This window comes from Pan troglodytes, chromosome 16 (assembly GCF_028858775.2).
Source record: "Pan troglodytes isolate AG18354 chromosome 16, NHGRI_mPanTro3-v2.0_pri, whole genome shotgun sequence".
NCBI classification, from domain to species: domain Eukaryota; kingdom Metazoa; phylum Chordata; class Mammalia; order Primates; family Hominidae; genus Pan; species Pan troglodytes.
This window is the reverse complement of record NC_072414.2, coordinates 29,820,252-29,840,043: the sequence shown is the minus strand read 5'-3', so window position 1 is coordinate 29,840,043 and position 19,792 is coordinate 29,820,252. Positions and strand designations below refer to the sequence as shown.

Sequence of the window (19,792 nt, the reverse complement as noted above, 5' to 3'; positions counted from 1 at the left end):
TTAAATGGATTTTTGAGGTCATATATAAGTAGGGTGACTATATAATTTGTTGTTCAATGGGGATAGTTTTGAGAGTGAATGAGAACACCATTAGTAAACATGCCAGTTCAACAGCACAAGCTGGGACTGTTCTGAGAAAATCAGAGTGTATGGTCATCCTATTAATAAGCAACAAAGTGAGAACTTGTCTCTGGGTCTCCTGACTCTGTTCATTACTCTATAGTGTCTCACGGGGTGCGATGTCTGCATCTTCCCATTGTTAAAGATCATAATAAATGATGATCGTGAAGCATTGCAAGATCCTGTGGTGTCATATGAATCTTTGCAAAACAGAATTGTATTCAACATAGTATGGGTGTTCAGTATATTTTTCTGGTTTTTGCTTTCTGATTGCTTAGAAATGGGCAAACTATAGAAGACTGAAATATTTGATTAACTTAAGTACCCAATCCCCTTATTGTGCTAAATAATAGAGAGATTCTTGTATTCTTATACATATTTACATTAATATTTTATATATGCTAGAGTGTAATATTCTTCTCACTTTAAGATTGAGGTAGATATACTAATTTGTCCAATATAACCAGTCTGCCAGCATTATTAAGACTCAACTATCAGCCCCTATTAACACACAACCCTACAAACTTTGTGGGAAAAGTAAGATGTTCCTTACCTTACCTTCATGGGTAGATATCTAAGGGTATGAACATACCATCACATTTGCACATTTTTAACTGAATTTTTGTATTTCCTGGCCTCAGTCCTCTTGTTAATGCATATCTATCCCTCACATATTTGGTTTATATGTGGAATCTAACATATTTTGTACCTTCATTAGAATGGTGGAGGTGTGGAGAGGCTCCCACATCTGTAATAAAAACAGCAATTTAGAAGCCAAAGTAAAGTCACTCAGAACAGGATGCCTGGACGTGTGTTATGTTGTGGAGATGTTCTTATGTTCTTAGTAAAATACTACAATCTCCATAGGCTCCTGTATTCTCCCTATCATTCAGGCTGCTAACCTACTTCTTGGAGTCTTCCTTTTCCTTTTTACCTTATTTCCAATTATTAATTGCTGTCTGAAATTAGTTAGAATAAATCAGGTTATGCTATGGTAACAACCTAAACTTTTCCATGGCTTCCAACTGCAAATGTTTATTTTTTTGTATGTCCATCATGGGTTGACTGCTCCATGTGGTCGCTGTGGGACTCAGGCTGAGGCATATTCCTTGTGGATACGGGGTGAATTTCGTGGAACAGTGAAAGGAGAAATGGCCAACCACACCCTGGCTCTGAAAGATTTGTCTTGGAAGTGACCCATATTACTGCTTACCTATCAATGTCTCAAGCAAGTTATGTGGTCAAGCATGATGTCCACGAGGTCAAGGGATCAGGGCACAAAGAGGAAAAGTGGACTATTCGATGAAACAGTAATGCAATTTAGACTTAGCTGAAATATTTTGTTGGGATCACATCTCTCTTCAGAGGACCATTGGAATTTTCACTTCTTATCCTTTATCAATTAGTATTTGACTTCACAAAAATAGTTTGGGGTTAAAAAGATTCCCATCTTACTAAGATTTCTGTGCTATTTTGCATGTCTCTTCTCCAACCAATATTTTCTTATCACATACTAGGGGCAAATAATCAAGTTAAAGTACTAGTCCTACCTTAAGGAAAATTACAGTGGTTTAAAAACTCGTAAATTTAGGTAGCTATACAAGCATATATATGATCGTAATTCCACACTCTAGAGAACTTCTTCCCACTGGGTTCACCGGATAGTTTTGATTTTGAATTCTAGGTTTTTGTATTATGCAGGAATAGTCATTAAACAAAAAAGTCACATTACATTTCCTTATTCCAAGGGGGTGTTATTTTGTTAACATTGTCTCATTATAACATGGTATCTTGAAGTTTTTTCTTTACCTTTGTCAGCTCCCATACAAATTTTCCCAGAATAGGGGCAGTTAGGTGTCTGCCTAGTGCCTCAGTCTTATACTTCTTTTGGAAAAGGCAGAAACTGGGTTTGTAAACTCTCCTTTTTTTCGCTTGATGGTGAAGTTTGCTGAGGTGCGGGTGAGCAAGAAACTGCCTTGGCATGCTATGAAAACTCATGGAGATGCCACATGCATGAGTGTCCATGGAACTTGTTGGAGGATGTGTCCTTCTGGGTTCCTACGCATCACTGGCCAGGAAACCACTAGCTGGCCACTGCATGGTCTGGGCAAGAAACAAAAACAAAAACAAAGACAGAACCAGGAAGAAAAGCCCCCTGGTCTTGTCCTTCCAGCGTCCTCTACGCAAAGCCGCTTTGTGCCATTTGGCAAGGAGAAAGTTTACAAGATCCAGCTCTCCCATGACAATGCTGAGCAAAGAAATATTATGTATTAGGAAGTGAGAAGCAGTAAGTCGATAACTAGCACAGTAACTCTGTAATTTGCTCCCTAAACCAGAAAGCAAAAGGTACAGTTGTTAATATTTATATGGAGCCATTAAGTGTACACTAGAACTGTCTTGGGAGAAACTAGAGACATAGAACCCCACTATGTGGGAGCCAAGTCTTGAGGAGTGAATAGAACCTGGGTGTGGGAAAAATGAGAATCAGTAAGGAACACTACTGGTAGAGGCAAGGAACAGTGCAGGTGAAGAAATGGGTGCTGGAGGTATGGAGCAGATAAGTTTGGTGTGTGGTATGAGAGAGGAGTACAGGCATCCTCAACTTTGGATGGTTCAACTTGTGATTGTTTGACTACGATGGTGCAAAAGTGATGCATGTTCAGTAGAAACCGTACTTCAAGTAACAATACAAGCATTCTGTTTTTCACTTTCAGCACAGTATTCAATAAATTACATAAGATATTCAACATTTTATTATAGAATAGGCCTTGTGCCAAACGATTCACCCGCTATCAGCTAATGTAAGTGTTCTGAGCACGTTTAAGGTAGGCAGGGCTAAGCTATGATGTTTGGTAGATTAAGTGTATTGAATACATTTTTGACTTGACATTTTCAACGTACAATGGGTTTATTGGGGTATAGCCTCATCGTAAGTTGAGGAGAATCTGTAAGTATAAAGATGAAATCATAGTAATTTTTTCAGTAATGTTTTGCATAAAAGGATTAACAGATCTATCTTATTATCTTAATATCAAATCTCATAAATTTGGAGTTATTTCTTACAAGAGTGTGCATTCCTCTTTCCATGATTCCCATCTTCAGGACTTGAAGTGCCTTCATCAAACATTTATTGTGCTGTGTGACATACTGAGAATTCGCTGCCTTCTATAGGCCTACAGTTCAGTTGTTGAGAAAAGTGTGCTTGGTTGGATCTCTTGAAAACAGATGAAGAAAACAGAGGAGAATTTGTTCTTTGTAAATCTTTGGTTGTGGTTTTATTTTTAGTTTGTAAAACTTACATATCTAGATAAGAGAAAATTTTAAAAAAGTTGAAAGCTCACCTTCCTGTAATATATGGTATGATTTATACCAAAAGGAAGTCTATGTAGGTTATTCTTCAGGTGTTTGCGTGTATGTATGGGTGAGAGAGAAAATAAGATTAGAATACCCTTAGCTTACATTCGAGGAACATATAATTTCTAGAGCTAAAGGAGGTAATTTTTTCCAGCTTCTTTCATCACCTAAATTCAGTCCCCAGTAATCAGCTTTCTTACAAGAAGCCTGTTACCAAGGTTCTTTACATAGATGGTGAAGAAACAGAGGCCCAAACTCATGGGAAGTAGTTTGCTCAATCCACCAGCTAATTTGTGGTGGAGGCAGGATTTCTACTTTTCCGGTCACATCCTTTGTTTCCGACCAGGGTTTCTTTCTTCTCTCTAAGCCCAGGGAGGCATACTTATCAGAACTTCAGTAACTGAATTTCACATGTAAGTGCAATTGATTTTAGCCAAAAGGCTGAGAAGCGATGGGTGTAAGTGAAAATGAGCCCCTGAGATAGGCCTCTGGACATCTGCTGTCTAGATAAAGGGATGCTGGATTCAATTGCTATGCTTTTGGGCACAGACCCCACAGAATAATCGTTCCTTCTTTTCAGTGCTCTCTGTTAATCTACTTTTGTTCCTTTCCTTTCTTTCACAACTCCCCCAAATCTCAATTATTTCCCTCTCCTCTGTAGAAGTTTTACAGGTTTAGAGACCAGGGAGTGTGTTCCTTTGGAAGGCAAGGGTCATACTCCAGACACTAATAGGTCCCCGTCTTGTGTCACTTCTCTAGCCATGAGTCTCCACACTGGTCCATCCACTCTAGAGTATTTCCTGATCCTCTAGTCCCTAGGGTTCCCAGTGTAACCCTGACATCTGGTAAACCATGTTAGAAAAGCTTTTTCTGGAATTTCTGTACATCTTATACATTCCAGATAATAAATGAAAAGTATTTGGGAAAAAAATGAGAAATGAACAATTCTCAAAAGTTTACTTTAGATTGATTTATTGGCTGACCTCTCTGTACCTTTCTAACAAAATTGCTATTAAAAACAGGCCCATCTATTCCAATTCACCATATGTGACCCCATTAAATTCATGGTCAGCTTTCCATTGTATGGAACTCTATAGAGATTTGCAGCCATATTTCCAGCATTTAATTTCCCCAATAAGAGCCAATGACTTTAATGATAAATGAAAATGAGGGAAAACACTTTTTAAAATTTTCATTTCATAAATTATTATAAAATGTTTGAAAATAACTTGATCAAAATCAACCTGTAGATAATTGTGAAATATTTATCCATTTTTCTACCTGTCCCATGTATTTTGGGGTAGTATCCAACCAGAAAGAGCAAAGGTTGTGGTTTATTTATTTATTTACTTATTTATTTAGTCTTTGTCTCTGACATTAGTCATTGCTTCCTGTGGATAGTCATTACTTCCTGCACTAAACACTAAATGAATGAAACATTTATGAAATCTTAGGACTGGATAGTTATTCCCAGTTTTTTAAATCCATGTTTCCTGAACTTTTAAAATAAATTCATAAAAATTTGCAAGGCAGTTTTATTAACTGGGAAAATTTCAACAAAATATACAAGAATGTTTAAAGAAAAATAATCTGGTTTGAACTAATAGCTGTGTGATCTTGTCAGAAAGTCTTACTTTGTCGATAGCGCGGAAAACTATAAATAAAGTGGCATCTCCAAAATTTTGAAAAGAGTCACACCACTCTTTCCTTCTGCCTGATTTTAAAATATGTGATAAAGTCAGAGAATTGGAAAAACCTCTCTTCCCATACCCTGTCTGGCTAATTCAGACCAACTGGGAAAAATCACATGATGGACAACACATCAAAAATTCAGGCTAAAAAACTGCCAAATCTATGAATAGCGATATGGGAACCAGCCCAAGGCTTGTGTGTAGAAGGGTGACAGATAAAAATAGTGCCCTAAATTTTTCAAAGGTGATTTGAAACCTCCCAAGTATAGATGACCTTGCTACTGAAAATAAGATGACAAGGGCAAAGTTGAAATTGTGACCCCTTTCAGGGGTCTATAGACTTAAACTAATGTTCAAGAGAGAAGGGCTGCTTCCCCCTGCCCGCCCCCCCATCAGCAAGCTTCACACAGCCATGGAACATTTCTTTTTCTTTGACGAATTCTTAATATATTTATCCTTCTCTTCTGCTCCTTTTAAGAAAAGAAGGCAGCAGCCCAGGATCGTGAGTTTTCAAAGCATTCCATTTTCTGTTCCCTCCCGTTCATGAAAGCAACGTCCAGAAGACAAGAGGTAGGTTCAGCATCAAAATAAAATAACAACAACAAAAAAATTCTCCCACGATAAACCATTTCTTCTCTTTTTTGCTGGACATTCTTCATTCATTCATACCTCTGTCTCTACACTGTGCCTGATGTCAGCAGAGATGTGCCTTGCAGCTGCTTCAATAGAAAAGTTTTCAAAACTCACTGCTCCCCACATCAGTTAGATACAAAGATAAAGTCCACACCACATTTTATTATTTGGTGTTTTCAGAATGGCAGAGAGTGCAGGAGGAAGTGGTGGTGTTTTTCAGTGCCCATTTCTAAAGTTCTTTGCATGTCTTCCATGCCCTGATGTTGATTAAAATATCTTCACGTGTCTCTAAGGTTCTCGAAGCTGGATGGGGAGCGTTTGGTGACAGTGTGGAAAACCATTAGTGAGATTTCTTTTGGTGACAGACAGATGTAAATGTATCCATCTAATTCTTTACTCTCAGGTCTCTGTCTGCAGATGGATGTTAATAATTAGCAGTTGCATCTCCTCCCTCTTTATTAAATTGGATTCTCCATAAATTCATCATTTCTTTTTTATTTTCTCAAAGTAGCAGCAGCCCTGACAGCCTCCCTTTGTTCTTGTGCTATAAATAATTTATAACACAGAAGTATCTCTTCTTAGTCTTAAAACATAAACTAATGGAATAACACAACATATTGGCCCAAACTACCTTCCACTTGGAGGAAAAGCAACCTTGGAGTGGGGGAGAGATGAAGAGCTTTATTCCTAACAAAGGGAAACCAAAGATCACGTGGAAAAAAAACATTTCTTCACCTGAATGTAGGTTTTTTGTTTTGTTTTGTTTTAATCCTGCTCTTCCTTTCTAGATTCTAGCAATGTAAGGGAGTTCTAGACAGCACAAGCAAATCTTCTTTTGTGATTTCTTTTCCAAATAGTGTACCTTGCTCAAATTTCCAAATACATAATATATTACCTTAAGCTATACAGAAAGGAGAGTATTATTCCATCAAAATCTCCACAGATGTTAAAAACATACCATGGTACATTTATTCAACAACTGTATGCTTATAACCCATGCACAATCTTTAAACACCAAATTACAGGGGTTTGGTCCAAATTAGCAATAAAATACAATGTGTTTGCCCTCTACTGGGTAGTAATGACTGTGTAGTTTTCCTTGCATACCCAGTGGCCTTGTAGGCAGCTTCATAATGGTTTTATTTAGTCACTAACACAGTGTTATAAACAAATATGGCTAAGATTTGTGTTAATTAAGGTAAATAGAACAATGTTGAATCAGTTTTTCTAAGCTAAGATCATCCATGGAGGGGTTTTAAAATTTTTCTTACATTGCTCTAGGCTTGCACATCACATCACAGGAGATAGCTTGTAAGTCATCATTTGATATCCTGGAAATATATTCAGGTTGTAGATAAATAACCCGCCTAACAATGCTAATGCAGAATATCTGGCATGTAATTTAGATAGGAATCTGAACACCTCCTTACATCAGCTGTTAAGATTTTGCACTGAAGCAGAAATAACGTCTTATCTTCCATCTGGAACTGGGACATAGAAGGGGTGACACAAGTTATTTACAGAGTTACTGCAAAACAAGAGCAGTAACAGAGTAACTACAAAGCAACTCCCTGGATTACCGCTGCAATATAATGCCAGATAAATAATCATGCCAGGGTAAATAAATTGGGAGATGCCTTATTTTATAGAGCATAAATGTAACTCTCATTCCTATTGGCGTGGAGTGTTCCTTCGCATGTTGATTTCCGAAGCATCTTTCCAAGTCCGAGCTGACCCTGCAGAGTATTAAAGTGTGCATAAAACACTCATGCCATTTCTACTTCTCAGGAGGTTGGAGGAGGAAGCCACATCCACTGCTGGGGATGGAGCCTCCATATAGTCCAGAAAGACAGTCTGAAAGACAAATATACCTTTAGATTTAAACCGATGGAATGAAGACACTGGGTTAGACTGGAGAGGAATCTGGCTGGCTTTCCAGGTCAGGTCCTCTCTCATGGTCCCAATTGCCTTGCTCGTGGCAAATGATTTATTTTTCTCTTAAAAATAGGGTGGGATTAATATCTTGACTTGGGGCTTTGGAATGTTTTCTCCCCACAAACAGTGGCCAGTCAGCATTATTGGTTGGAGTGATTCCGGCACGAAGCATTAAGTGTGCCTGTGTGTGTGTTGTGTGTGTGTGTGTGTTTGTCATGGTACTGGTGGAGGACAAAATAATTACTAACTTGTACACAGCCTAACAATTAAGAAGAAATAAAATCCTTTCTTTGGCTTAAAAACATTCTACGTAAGTACTGCAGCTCCTCCCCTTCCCACTGGCCCACTCACAGGATATCTTTCTGGGCTCTGCCTGTATCTCTAGGGTCTTTCTGGGGTAGGAATGTAGCAGCAAATCTCAGAGAAAAAATTTTTTATTTAAAGCACAGAATGTGAAGTGCTCTAGTGTCTACTTTTTTGCTGTTGTTGGAAATTGACATAAGTTACTTGACAGCGTGTGTATGTATGTGGGGGTGGGCGTGAGGAGAGAGGTAGGGAAGCAGGACCAGAACACTGCCTCCTTTGGTGTAGAGGTTTCACATGAGGAAATCATGGCATTGACTTCAAAAGAAGACAATTTGCTGCCACTGAAAGAATGAAATGGAGAAAGAAGAAAATTCCCCAGAACTTAATTAATAGCTAATATTCAATTTAATAATGGTCTGGTGTGATCAGAGCATCTTCTAAAATTCTGGAATTTTCTTAACTGCCTACTGTGTCATAACACATAAGGCAGGGCATTTGTTTCTCCATTCAGGTCCTTGCCATCTTGCTAATTCTGTACTTAGCTAAATGGCTGAAGATGTTTTGGTTTGTAAGGCAATTCTTGCTCCCAGCTGCATTAAACTGCTATTATTAATTACCTCCTTTGGCCTAACATTATGCCTTTATAACACATGAGTTGTCAGGCCCTCTGCGATTATTGGAAGGCTGTGCCATACACAAAGGCATTAAGCTTAAAACAATAGAGGCTGCTTATTTGATAGGAGAAGATGTCAGGTGGAGACTAGCACAGTTGGCTGGAACTGACTTGAAGCTCGTCATAAGGAAATAAGGGGTGAGGTGATCACAGCACAGCATTAACAGCATGTGAGAGACACACAATTCTACATGGTGGCTTCCATCATGCATTTCCCATGCAAGAAGGGGGGAAATGGGCTCTGAGTAAATGATGGGTGAATACAGAATCAATTGTCGTGTATGACAAGACACTTTCTCTCTTTGTTTAATATATAAATCAAGAGCACTTATGAATTGATATTAATTAAAATAATGTATTTGCTTTCTTTCAACAGTAACGTCAGCCTTGTTAAAAAACGGAACGCTAAATCTTCATTAGACTTTCAGTATTAAAAATCTTGCATGAAATATGAATTAACATCTAACTTGTTGCTAGCTAGATTAAAGGGGAGAGAATGCAATAGGCACTTAGCACTGTGGACAAAAGCAGAAGCAGCTTTCCCAAACCTGGGAATAAGTGAATATCCTGAGGCTGCCTGCATCATTGTCCATCACTACCTCCTAGCAGGAATGATTGCTAACCAGGTGAAATTATGGAATGCTATTGCTTCCATCGAATCAAGATCATATCAAAAGGCAAATGCGTAGCGAGTCAACAAATCAACAAAATGCCCAAACATAAAAATTTAGCTCTTAAAAGTGCTTAGAGTTCTGTCTATAGATGTGGAGACATGAGTAAAATGTTCTTTGTTTTAGAAGAAAGCACATACACATTTCACTGCTTCACAATCTTTTCCACACATAGAAAAATTATGAAAAGCTCAAAGTGTTGTTACTTAGCTTTGTTGGATATTGGAAGTCAGTGACTACTTGCCAGGGAACAGGTGTGTGAAACACTTTTGTTCATTCTCTTCACATAGATGGATATTTGATGTCTTCTGATCTCGTTGCATTGGTGGCCTGAAATTAAAATAGATAATTGGAATGACCAGGCTGAGACCTCATATTGCATCCAAAAATACATTATGAAACTTCAATGATCTTATTGGCATTGTGTTGTCTTAGGTGAAAGCCACTCATAAACGTACTTGCTTATAAAGTACACCATCGATCTTATAATTACATTCCACCTGGATTTCTATGTTTGGAAAATGTGATTGAATTTTAGACGTCTCCGGGGGTAGTGTGTACGTGCACAGCAAAACCACAAGGTGGTGGTATGGTGTCATCGTATTTTTTAAGAACAACAAGAAAAGGGGGTTTGTTTAATGAGCTTGCACTCACAAGCCTGCTCATCTAGTGAACTGTGACTTTTCAAATACCAACCTATTAATGTCAAAGGCAATACTGAAGGGAACAGTTCTGTTTGATTTAAAAAATACAGACAATGTGAAGTCCACTATGGCCTAGTATCTATCACCTATGGGGCTCCATTCATGCCTAATGCTTTATTCAAGCTAAGACCTAGTTTTTATATATCAGATTAATACATATCTACAGCTTTGCACCTTTCTAGTTTGATTTTTTTATCATCAGGGCTCACCGGGGCCATTTTCATTCCCTTACTATAGCATCTGCAAGCAGGTGGATTAGAGATAACTCTCATTGTGCTTTGTTTTCCTCCCGACACTGTCATTAATCATTCCTTAAGCCACACTTCAACTTCTAGTAATCAGGACTGGCTGCTCCTGAGCTGCACAAGAATTGCCTCTCACAGTGTAATATGGAATTGGAAGCGAATGGCTAAGGCCAGACGCCTCTTCTGCATTCCCCATCTATCTCATCATTTAGGTATTTATCCATCTAGGGCTTGTACGGAGAGCACCTCTCTCCTTCCCATGAGGACACAGATTGCAACAGAGGATCAGATTTGTTACCCAGGCTTTGGGCTTTGATTGTCCTCTTATAAGTTCGGGATTAAAGTGAAATTTCCCACAGGGCTATGCAGGATTTGCTAGCATTTAACTGTTTAACCTGGCTGTTTGTGAATGAGAATCCTGTGGTCAACTATTCCGTAGAGAATATTATGGTAAGCCGAGCCTGAATGGTACACATTCCGGTGTGTTCCTGTAAAGATGGGCGCAGTTGATTCCAATTAACTTCATATCTGATATTGGCTGTTTTCATGTACACAGACAGCAGGGATACTAAGGTAAAAAGAAAGTCAAAGCATTCCCTTTTATAAAATATGGATGTGGGCTTTAAATAAATGCAAATCTTCTCCCTCAAAATTGTGATTTCCGCTTATGGTTTTTACACTAATTGGAGAATTAATCAGTCTTGCATTGGGTTGTTTTGTATTTTATGTAATTTTTTCATGTTCTCTAATGTGTTTATCAATTTCAATCTAAAGAGGATTTGATTCCTTATTCAACATACCTTTGAATATGACCAAAACAGAGACAGAGTTATGAATTTATTTACATTTATTATTTTCACATGAAAAATATGTACTTAGAATGTCTTAGCTTATATGTAGAAGTTAAACAGACACAATTACCTAATTCTTTGTTATTTCTGAAGAGAAAGGTTTTTCTAATGTGTTCCTTATTCCCAAAACCAGAGCAATGAGAAATTGGGGGAAGAACTGTTCAAAAATCAAGTCTATATTGTCTGTCTGTTTGTTTAGATTTGGATTTACTTGAAGGATTTGAAAAAGTCAAAATCATTCTGCTACCTAGTTTTCAGGGTTGTGTACCCATCCACTGTAGTTATTCTATTTAATGTGAATATGTTTTTTAAAATGCCTAAACAGACAGTGTTCATTTTATGTGTTTCATCAAAAGAAACAGAACAATGAGGCAACAGAAATATAGAATTTAGCAAACCATTTTAAGCTTATGGTGAAATCTGTCTTTTGCAAGGGAAGCAACCAAATCATTAAACATTTTATTCTTCCCCAAATCCTCCATTATATTTCTTAACCTTAATTTTGTGATGCCAAAAAGTAAACAGAAATAGCTTTAAAAAACTACACTTAAAATTTTTAAAAATATTGGTCACGACAGATTGAAACATTTAAAAAATTATTTCAAGCATTTCACTGGAAATTCTTTTGCAATGGCTAGCGTAGGTGGCAGATTGATCATTTTGGGGGAGGCAAGGAATAGGAAGTGAGGAGGTTACAGTGATCTCTAGACTAATTTATTTGTTTTGCTGCATTGAAGTCAGATACCCTCTTATTAGGGAGCAGCTTTCAAAGCAGTCAGGAAGGACACCGATCTTGAGCCTGGTGAGAGCTTTGCTTGGGGTTACAAAACAAGCACACGGCAGGGTTGGTGCTAAATATCTTTAACCCCGTTAAGGAGGCAACTGAATTAGGGGTGTGGGGGAAAAAGTCCCTCCCCCCTGAAATGCAAGAGAAATCTCCAGATTCACATGAGTAATTTTCAGCTGGGTATTATGCTCCTGAAGTAACCTCTTCATTCCCATTGTTTTAGTGTGAAATCATTTCCTCGGGAGATAATTAGAGTTGCTCCATTTATTACATTAAATGATTAGCATGCACTTGAAATGATCCAGTGTATTTTCCTTTATTGCTGATGACTCTTAAATATGGGCCTCCATTCTTAACGGATAAATTAAAGTTGTCTGGCTCTTTGTAGCCGACTATGTAGCCAAACAAGAGAGACTTTCTTTTCCAAACATAGGCCAGGTGTGCTGTGGCTGAGGTCTAGGTCTGAAGAGATCCTACTCATATAGATGTCCCACCTGGTTCAACAAAGAGCTTGATAACATTGCTTAAAGGTTTTCTCTACCAGCCCCTTAATAAAAATGCTTTTAATGACAGTACTTTATCTGGCATTACTCATCCTATGTGTGGAGTAAGTAAGTTTAACATAAAGTGACCCAAGATCACATTTCAAAAAACTGCCTCACTGGAAAGGCATGCACATTATCTGAGTAAGCAATATGCCCTACAAAGCCATGGAAAAATGATATTTTAAGAATTACCAAATATAGATTTCATTTGGATGCAAGTGCTTTTCGCTGTCTTTGAACTAACCTGGTTGGGTAACTGACAGAGTCATCTAAAATCCACTGGAAAGTTCGGATCAAGCAGGCACTGCCTGATAAATAGGCACCATTGCATATGTAATTAGAGAAATGAGAGATAAACTGGGTGCATCTTGTATTTGGTTTGTATATTGAGATTTCCAAGAAATAATAAATGGAATTTAAGTGTTATGTTTGTTAAAAAATTTAAATCGGTATTTAGGTATGAGATGTAAACATGCACAGATGTAAAGACAAACTATGATGAAGACCTACGAGTTTCACATTCGTCTACTCTAAATGTGTGAGTATCTCTCATAAATTTCATTGTTAAGAGAGAATTTTACTTGAAGAGAAGAGTTTTAAAGAACATAATTGAAAAAATTTCCTGCAAACTTCCAATAGTTTTATATATTTTTGAGGATGAGGAGAAATTTTTCTGCCACCTAGACACGATGATTCAAAACTCTGTCATTTTGCTTTCATTGATTTGTTTATGTATTTATTGTGTTCTAATAGCATTGTTATTTTCAAGAAAACACCATGAGATGCTGTGGGAAGTTTCTGGTTCATGGCAATAACTGGAGAACGAAAAAGGAAAAGTGGAACAGACCGGGGGATGGGGGTGAAGTCAAGACTGTGCACTGACATTGTGGCCACAGTGATCCTTTCGTGAACAGGGTCGGGGGGCTGTTTTCATTCTCACACTCGGGTTTCTCAGGTATAGAGAATAGAGAATAAGTTACCAGAAATCAGGTATTTCTTTAGCAAGTGAGAAGAGGAATTTAATACTTCTCTCATATAATGCATTCACTGCTTCTCTCTGATAATTCATATCCCAGGAATGTTCACATAAATTCTCTGTAAACAGTAGCTAGCATTTTACCACCACAGAGCCAAATAAAAAACACCCGTGGAAAAGTTATTTGTATCAGAACTATGATCTTCAGAAAGGAGGCCTTTCAATATTAATTGGAGGAGAATTTATTTTAGACCTAAAATGCTAGGATAGCAGCAATAATAACAACAACAAAAGACTTTTTTTGTTGTGCTTTGTTTTCTTGAGGGCAATCTTCACTCTCAAGCAATCTGAGCAACTGTGCAGAATTTCTTTCTGAAAGTTATTTAAAATATAATAAATTACAAATTATAAATGGTTATGCTCTGGTTAAATATTTAAATGACTTAAAAATTTTTGCATTTTCCTCTTCACTTTAGCAGACAAGCATTTTCCATATTTAGTCTTTTATATGATAGCAAAATGCTGCGGGGCTCTGGCTGAGACACAGTGACTTTGGGAAAAACCCGATTTCTGAAGACCCAAGGTGTAATAACATTCTCTCAGCAACATCTCACATTGTCTTCCTGTTCGTGTTTACTCAGATGAGACATACCATTGCAGAGGAGGAGAGAGGTTTCTAGATCATCTGGTCACATTTTAGATCAATAGCGACTCAGGTCCATAGACAGGACAGGATTCATCTGGACACACATGGTGGTCATGCCAGGACTTCTACCCAGTCCTCTAACTCTCCGTCTGGTGCTCCTTCTGCTACCATGGTAATACAGACTACAACAGAGAAATACCCAAAATGTCTTCTCCAGCCTCCAGCCTCTAGTTGGAAATGTTATTTACACATGGGAAATTCAGAGCATTCCAGTATGATTAGGTATGATCTTTATTGACGAATATTGCCACCAAATATGATTTTAATTCTATGCAACACACATTTTATTTCAATTGCTTTAAGTGGATAATGGTCAAATTGTATTACCTTTCAGCTAGCCACACCAAAGAATCTTTGGGAGATGGCAAATTCAATTAATATGAAGGCATTGGCAATCTATTTATAGGAAGTCTATCTTTAATTTCTTTAAGAACTTCTGAGAGCACTGTCAAACCATGGCATTTGGAATTGGAGGAGATGTATTATCCAAAGAGTGCTATAATGTTGTTTAGCTTTGACAGGAGAATTCTCAGGGAAAGGATGCTTGAAAGTCTTCATCAATGTCCTTTTGGAGAAATGATCTATCTGCAAATGATGGAGATGGAGGATAGGCTTAAATTGCACCTCTTTTCATAACTCTGTGAATTTCTTTTTAGTGTATGTCCCCTTTTCAAAAGATGAAGTTATCACAGTTCTAATACTTGTAGCATGGAAGGTTACAATGACTGAATACCATCTCTCTCAAACATTTATTCCATTTAAACAAAAATACCTGATAGAGAGCATTTCCATTATTCAAAAGAAATCACACAATATAATGGTTTCTAGCACTCCTTTTGTAATAGCTTATTTAAATATTTGGGGCTGCAATTCAAATTTCTACTTTGTCAGACTTCACAGAAATACTTTATTCCACTGATTACATTTTTATTCTTTATGTTACTCTAAATAGCCTTCGATTTCTTAGAGCACCAGAAGTAAAAATCAGGTTTGCAGTCATGCAAAACACAAAATTCCTCTTCATGCATTTACTTTTTGTAAAAACAGAACCAAAAAACAAACAAACAAAAAAAGGTAATACATACAAAAACAAAAGAATAAAAAGCTTTCCTACCATTAATTTAACAAAAATTTAGATATAGTATATTAAAGAACAACTATGTTCTGTGGATTATTTTGTATTTTAGACACTTAAATTTTATACAAATGAAGTTTTCTTTAGGTGGAGATCTTGTTTCTGCCAACAGCCTATTGTGATGTTAGACATTTATGGAGACAACCAAAACCCCCAGTTGATGTTTTTAGTGATTACATCAAATTAAAGATAACCCCACCCCAAAAAGCAAATCTCATAAATAAACATGAATTCACAAAATCTGGCTGAAGTCTTAACTTCTAATAAGCTTGCATTTTAGACAGTGTTTTAAGTTTAAAGAAGAATGACTGTAGCCAGTGTGGCTGACACATCAGGGTGGCATCATTTCTCTTTATTAAATCTTTATCCCATAACTTATAGTCTTGAAAAAGCTTCATAGTACTTCCGTGCACTTTTACAGAAAAAAAGAGAAAGCTAAAATGAGATGGTAACATAATATATTTTATTTCAAAAGTGCTTTAAATTTTGCCTTTATACAAATAAGAAAAAATCTGCTAAAATTAATGCACAGAAAAAGAGCAATTCAGTTACTACAAAGAAGATGATATAAGCAAGCCAATATCAAAGGAATTCAGACTCCGGGGCTGGTACATTTTGCTTTTTTTGCCTGAGTCCCTTCCAGGTGAAAATGGAGCACCTATCGTAGAATATGGGATATTTGACTTTATTATGATAATGCTGCAGCCGCTAAAGGAAAGATTCATGGAAACATACCAGTGTGCGCGTTGGTATAATAGAAGTAAAAGACTCCATAGTTACAATATATAATTTAGCCATGCAAATACGGACTTAGGTGTGCAGTGGTTTATCCATTTGCAATAGCCTGAAATTTTTTGAGAGGATTTTAAAAGACTTTATTGTCTAAAAATGAATATTTATAATGCTTTAGAGATAGTGGTTACTTACCGGCTAGGCAGTGATGTTTGGGACCAATAAAGAATGACATGAAAAAAACATACTTAGAAAAACTTCCAAGTGGGTTTTGGATAGATTCTGTGAAGATATGTGCCAAATTACTTGAATTGATGGAACGGCTTTTAAAATTTGATACTCATATTTACCTTTGTTTCGTGTGTGTGTGTGAGCGTGTGTGTGTGTGTGTGTGTATACATAAAGCCTATGAAACTATTGAGTTTTATTCAGATATTCTTAATGTCAATTAAAGTACTCATCTATTTATTGTTTATTTTTTATTTCCAGGAAATTTAATATCTTCCTCTTAAGATCATGTGAAAATGTTTTTATATGTTGAAACAGAAACATTGAAATTCATTAAGAACAAAGCTCTGGCATATTAATTTGTCTGCCAGTTCTCAGCCTAGTGTGAATTCATCTGCTTGTAAGACTTGAAAGTAGATATCAAAATAGAAATACTCAGTAATGGTTTCAGTACCATTAACAGAGTTACCTTTTATTAAAAATGCAATGCATAATAATCTTGAGATAGTTATGATATGAATATACTGATTAGTATATTAAAAAGCAGTTTTCCCTCCCACATTTTATCCTAAATCCATATGAAGGAGGATTGTTACTTGCAAAGTTTCAAATATTTGACTTATATGCACTTAAAAGACATATTCCCCTTGAAACAACAAGTACAAAATGTCCAAAGACATGGTAAATATATAGTTTCTTAATTGCAAAGCCAAAGTAGATTACACACAGCCTTGCAAAATCTAAGACATCTGCTTTGTTTGAGACAAGAAGAAAGACATCTGGGGGCCTGAATGTTTCCTTGTGACCTGCTCCAGTGTGAGTAACCTTGTAGTTAACTAGGCATTTAGTCAGGTCCCAGAAAGATCATTGCCTGGATTCTGCCTCAGAGGCTGATGGGGACCAAGGCCAAAGCTAAAATGTCATACCCAAAAGATCATTGAAGCCAGGCAGTCGGGGTGGAAATGTCAGAACTGGGGCAGTGTAATAACAGCCGTCAACCATTTATCTCTCAAGCAATCACAAAACTACACATATGAAATAACTGATGGAGCAGAAAAAAATTTAAAACCTAAAAATAAAAATGTCAGCACCAAATCTTCATGAGTCTCTCTTTTTTTTTTTTTCTGGACTAATTTGTAATCCTGTTATTGCATTCAAATATCCTTAAATGCTGGGATTTTTCATCATACAGGAAACCTTTGGTGACTTCATATGGTATCGGTAGAATAAATTCACATTTTAAAAATTTCAATTATGGGCTTCTGCAATTACATTGGACACTGACTTCTCTAACTGCAAAGAAGCCACAATAAAGTAGCTCTTCTGCTGTTGGGTTATATTCCTGGATAATGTTATGTGTGTTCAGTCTAGCACAGAGCAGTTTATTTTGCTCAAAGCTGCTTCCTTGATGTTTGGGTTTATTTGCTTGTTCATCAGCCAAAATGAGCGCCCTTCTCCTGGGGTTCCTGTCCCCCGCGTGACTTTGTAACAGAGTCCAGATGCGGCGTGAGGGCTTGTGCTGTTTGACAAACAAAACCAAACCCCAAACTGCCTGTGAGTTGTTGATAAATCTTTCCATTGGAATTATACTTGTCTAAGTGGCAGAGATACAAGATTCACTTCTTATTCAGTATTTGAATGCGTGGAAGGCACAGTTAATTGCTCCCCATAGGCAGGAATTTGGCAGAGAGAAAGCAGCGCGTTTTAATCGGTCTGTCTAGCTGTATTTTAAAGCACCTCTTGCCACAGTGCCTGCATATTCGTGTTGGCATTAATAGAACAAAAATGTGTATTGGACTTGAAAGGTGTTTTGATGGTAGGTAAACACATTTATTTTTCACCTGATTCTGTTTTCTGTACTCACGCTGCCAAAAAGGCAGCTGAGAGAATGGTGCTTGCATGAGGGGGAATTAAAAACTCAGAGTTTCTTTCACAGCACTACCTTTAGAACGAGAATACAGGGTTAATTTAATTAAGTGACAAAACGTCCAATGGTGGAGTTTAGAAAACAGACCCAAGACCAAAGAAGAGAGGATTTTGTTCTTGAAAAAAGGAAAGCAGCTTCAAGTGAACCAAAGAACCGAAGGCTTTATTTTAAAAATATTTGATTTCTTGATGAAAAAAAGTGATTTTACATGTTTATGAGAAAATCATTTTTTATTAAAAAATACTAACATCACATGGGACTGATTCTTATTGTAGAGAGAAAAACAGTCTAAGTAGCTGGACTACAAAATGTTGTGAGCACCACAATATCGAAATTCAGTGTTGATTTATGAACAAAATCAAGAATAATTAAATTGGAAAACTTTTATATTCCTTTAGTGTAGCACTTTTTGCTGATCTCTCTTAGATATACCCTAGGAAGAGCTCTTTCACTGTAAAAATGCCTGATATTCAAATATCTTATGTTTGACACATCTTCTATGGTAAATTGTTTCTGCTTTTTTTTTTTTTCCCAAATATCATCTCACATCAGTATGCTGCATTTTACCTTGAAAACTCCTTCTCATGTTTTTCTTATCTTGAAATAATATGAGCTTTAGAGGCAGGCAAACAGTTATGATACAGGCCTTTCTCTTTACTCATTATAGGCCTTTAGGCATGCTTGACTCTCCTGTACCCAGCCTTTTTCAATAACCAGTGGAAGTAGCAACACCTGCCCTGCCTTGCCACGTGCCTCCCAGGTTGAAACACAATCAGGTCATTTGGCTTCCATGGAAGGCAACTCTTTTCTCCTTGCCTGAAATGATACAGCGTTTGTTAGTTTGCATCAGTTTTTTAAAATGTCAGTAGCATATAATAGCAGTAAGCAAAGTTTTTTGCTTTGTCAAGAAATTAACAATGTAGCAAAATGAAAATAAGTACTAACAGCCTGCTGTGTGATGAGATGCTGGAAGCGAGTGAAATTGAGGCTGCTGTCTTGACAGTTGAGAGAGCAGACTCTTCAAGAAGGAAGAAAAAAAGAATTTTTTCTATAAATTTAAAGAATTTCTCCCAATTATGTCTCGGTAAGAATACTTTTCTAATGTTTAAGAGCGGTATCCTCTATTACCATGCTCATTATAGCGAAATGTAAGAATGCATGAGTGGTGGGTGTTTTGTTGTGACACCTGAACTATTTGTAAATATTGTTCACAGCTTTCTTAGCATATTTTAGCAAGGCAACATTTCAGCAAAGTATAATTTATTACACATGATATAGATGGTGAGCTTCCCAACCCATTTGCTGTAGACCTGTTTGCACAGAAGAAAGCTGACATTAGGCGTATTAGAGCAAAGTAGAAAATTTCAGTCTATGGGTCTGGAGCCCTGAAGTGGTTGCTTTGCCTTTATAAAACCACCAGTGGGACCAAGAGACTGGCTTTACTTGATGTTGGGGTTCCAAGTAATAAAAATGCTAGCATGGTCAGGGGGAAGACTGTAATTTTTTCTCTATTAATATGCCATGTGTATATGTATGCATGCATGTATGTATTTATGTGTATATGTATATATGT

General features: G+C 37.0%; 1 long non-coding RNA gene across 1 annotated transcript in view; it reads left to right on the top strand.

Moving 5' to 3' along the window:
* The first annotated feature begins 5,643 nt into the window (after positions 1-5,643).
* Positions 5,644-19,792, top strand: part of LOC134808513 (uncharacterized) — a 43,582-nt gene continuing 29,433 nt past the window's right edge. The window contains exon 1 of the long non-coding RNA XR_010151595.1: positions 5,644-5,735. This is a non-coding gene — a long non-coding RNA (uncharacterized LOC134808513). The remainder of the gene's footprint in view (positions 5,736-19,792) is intronic.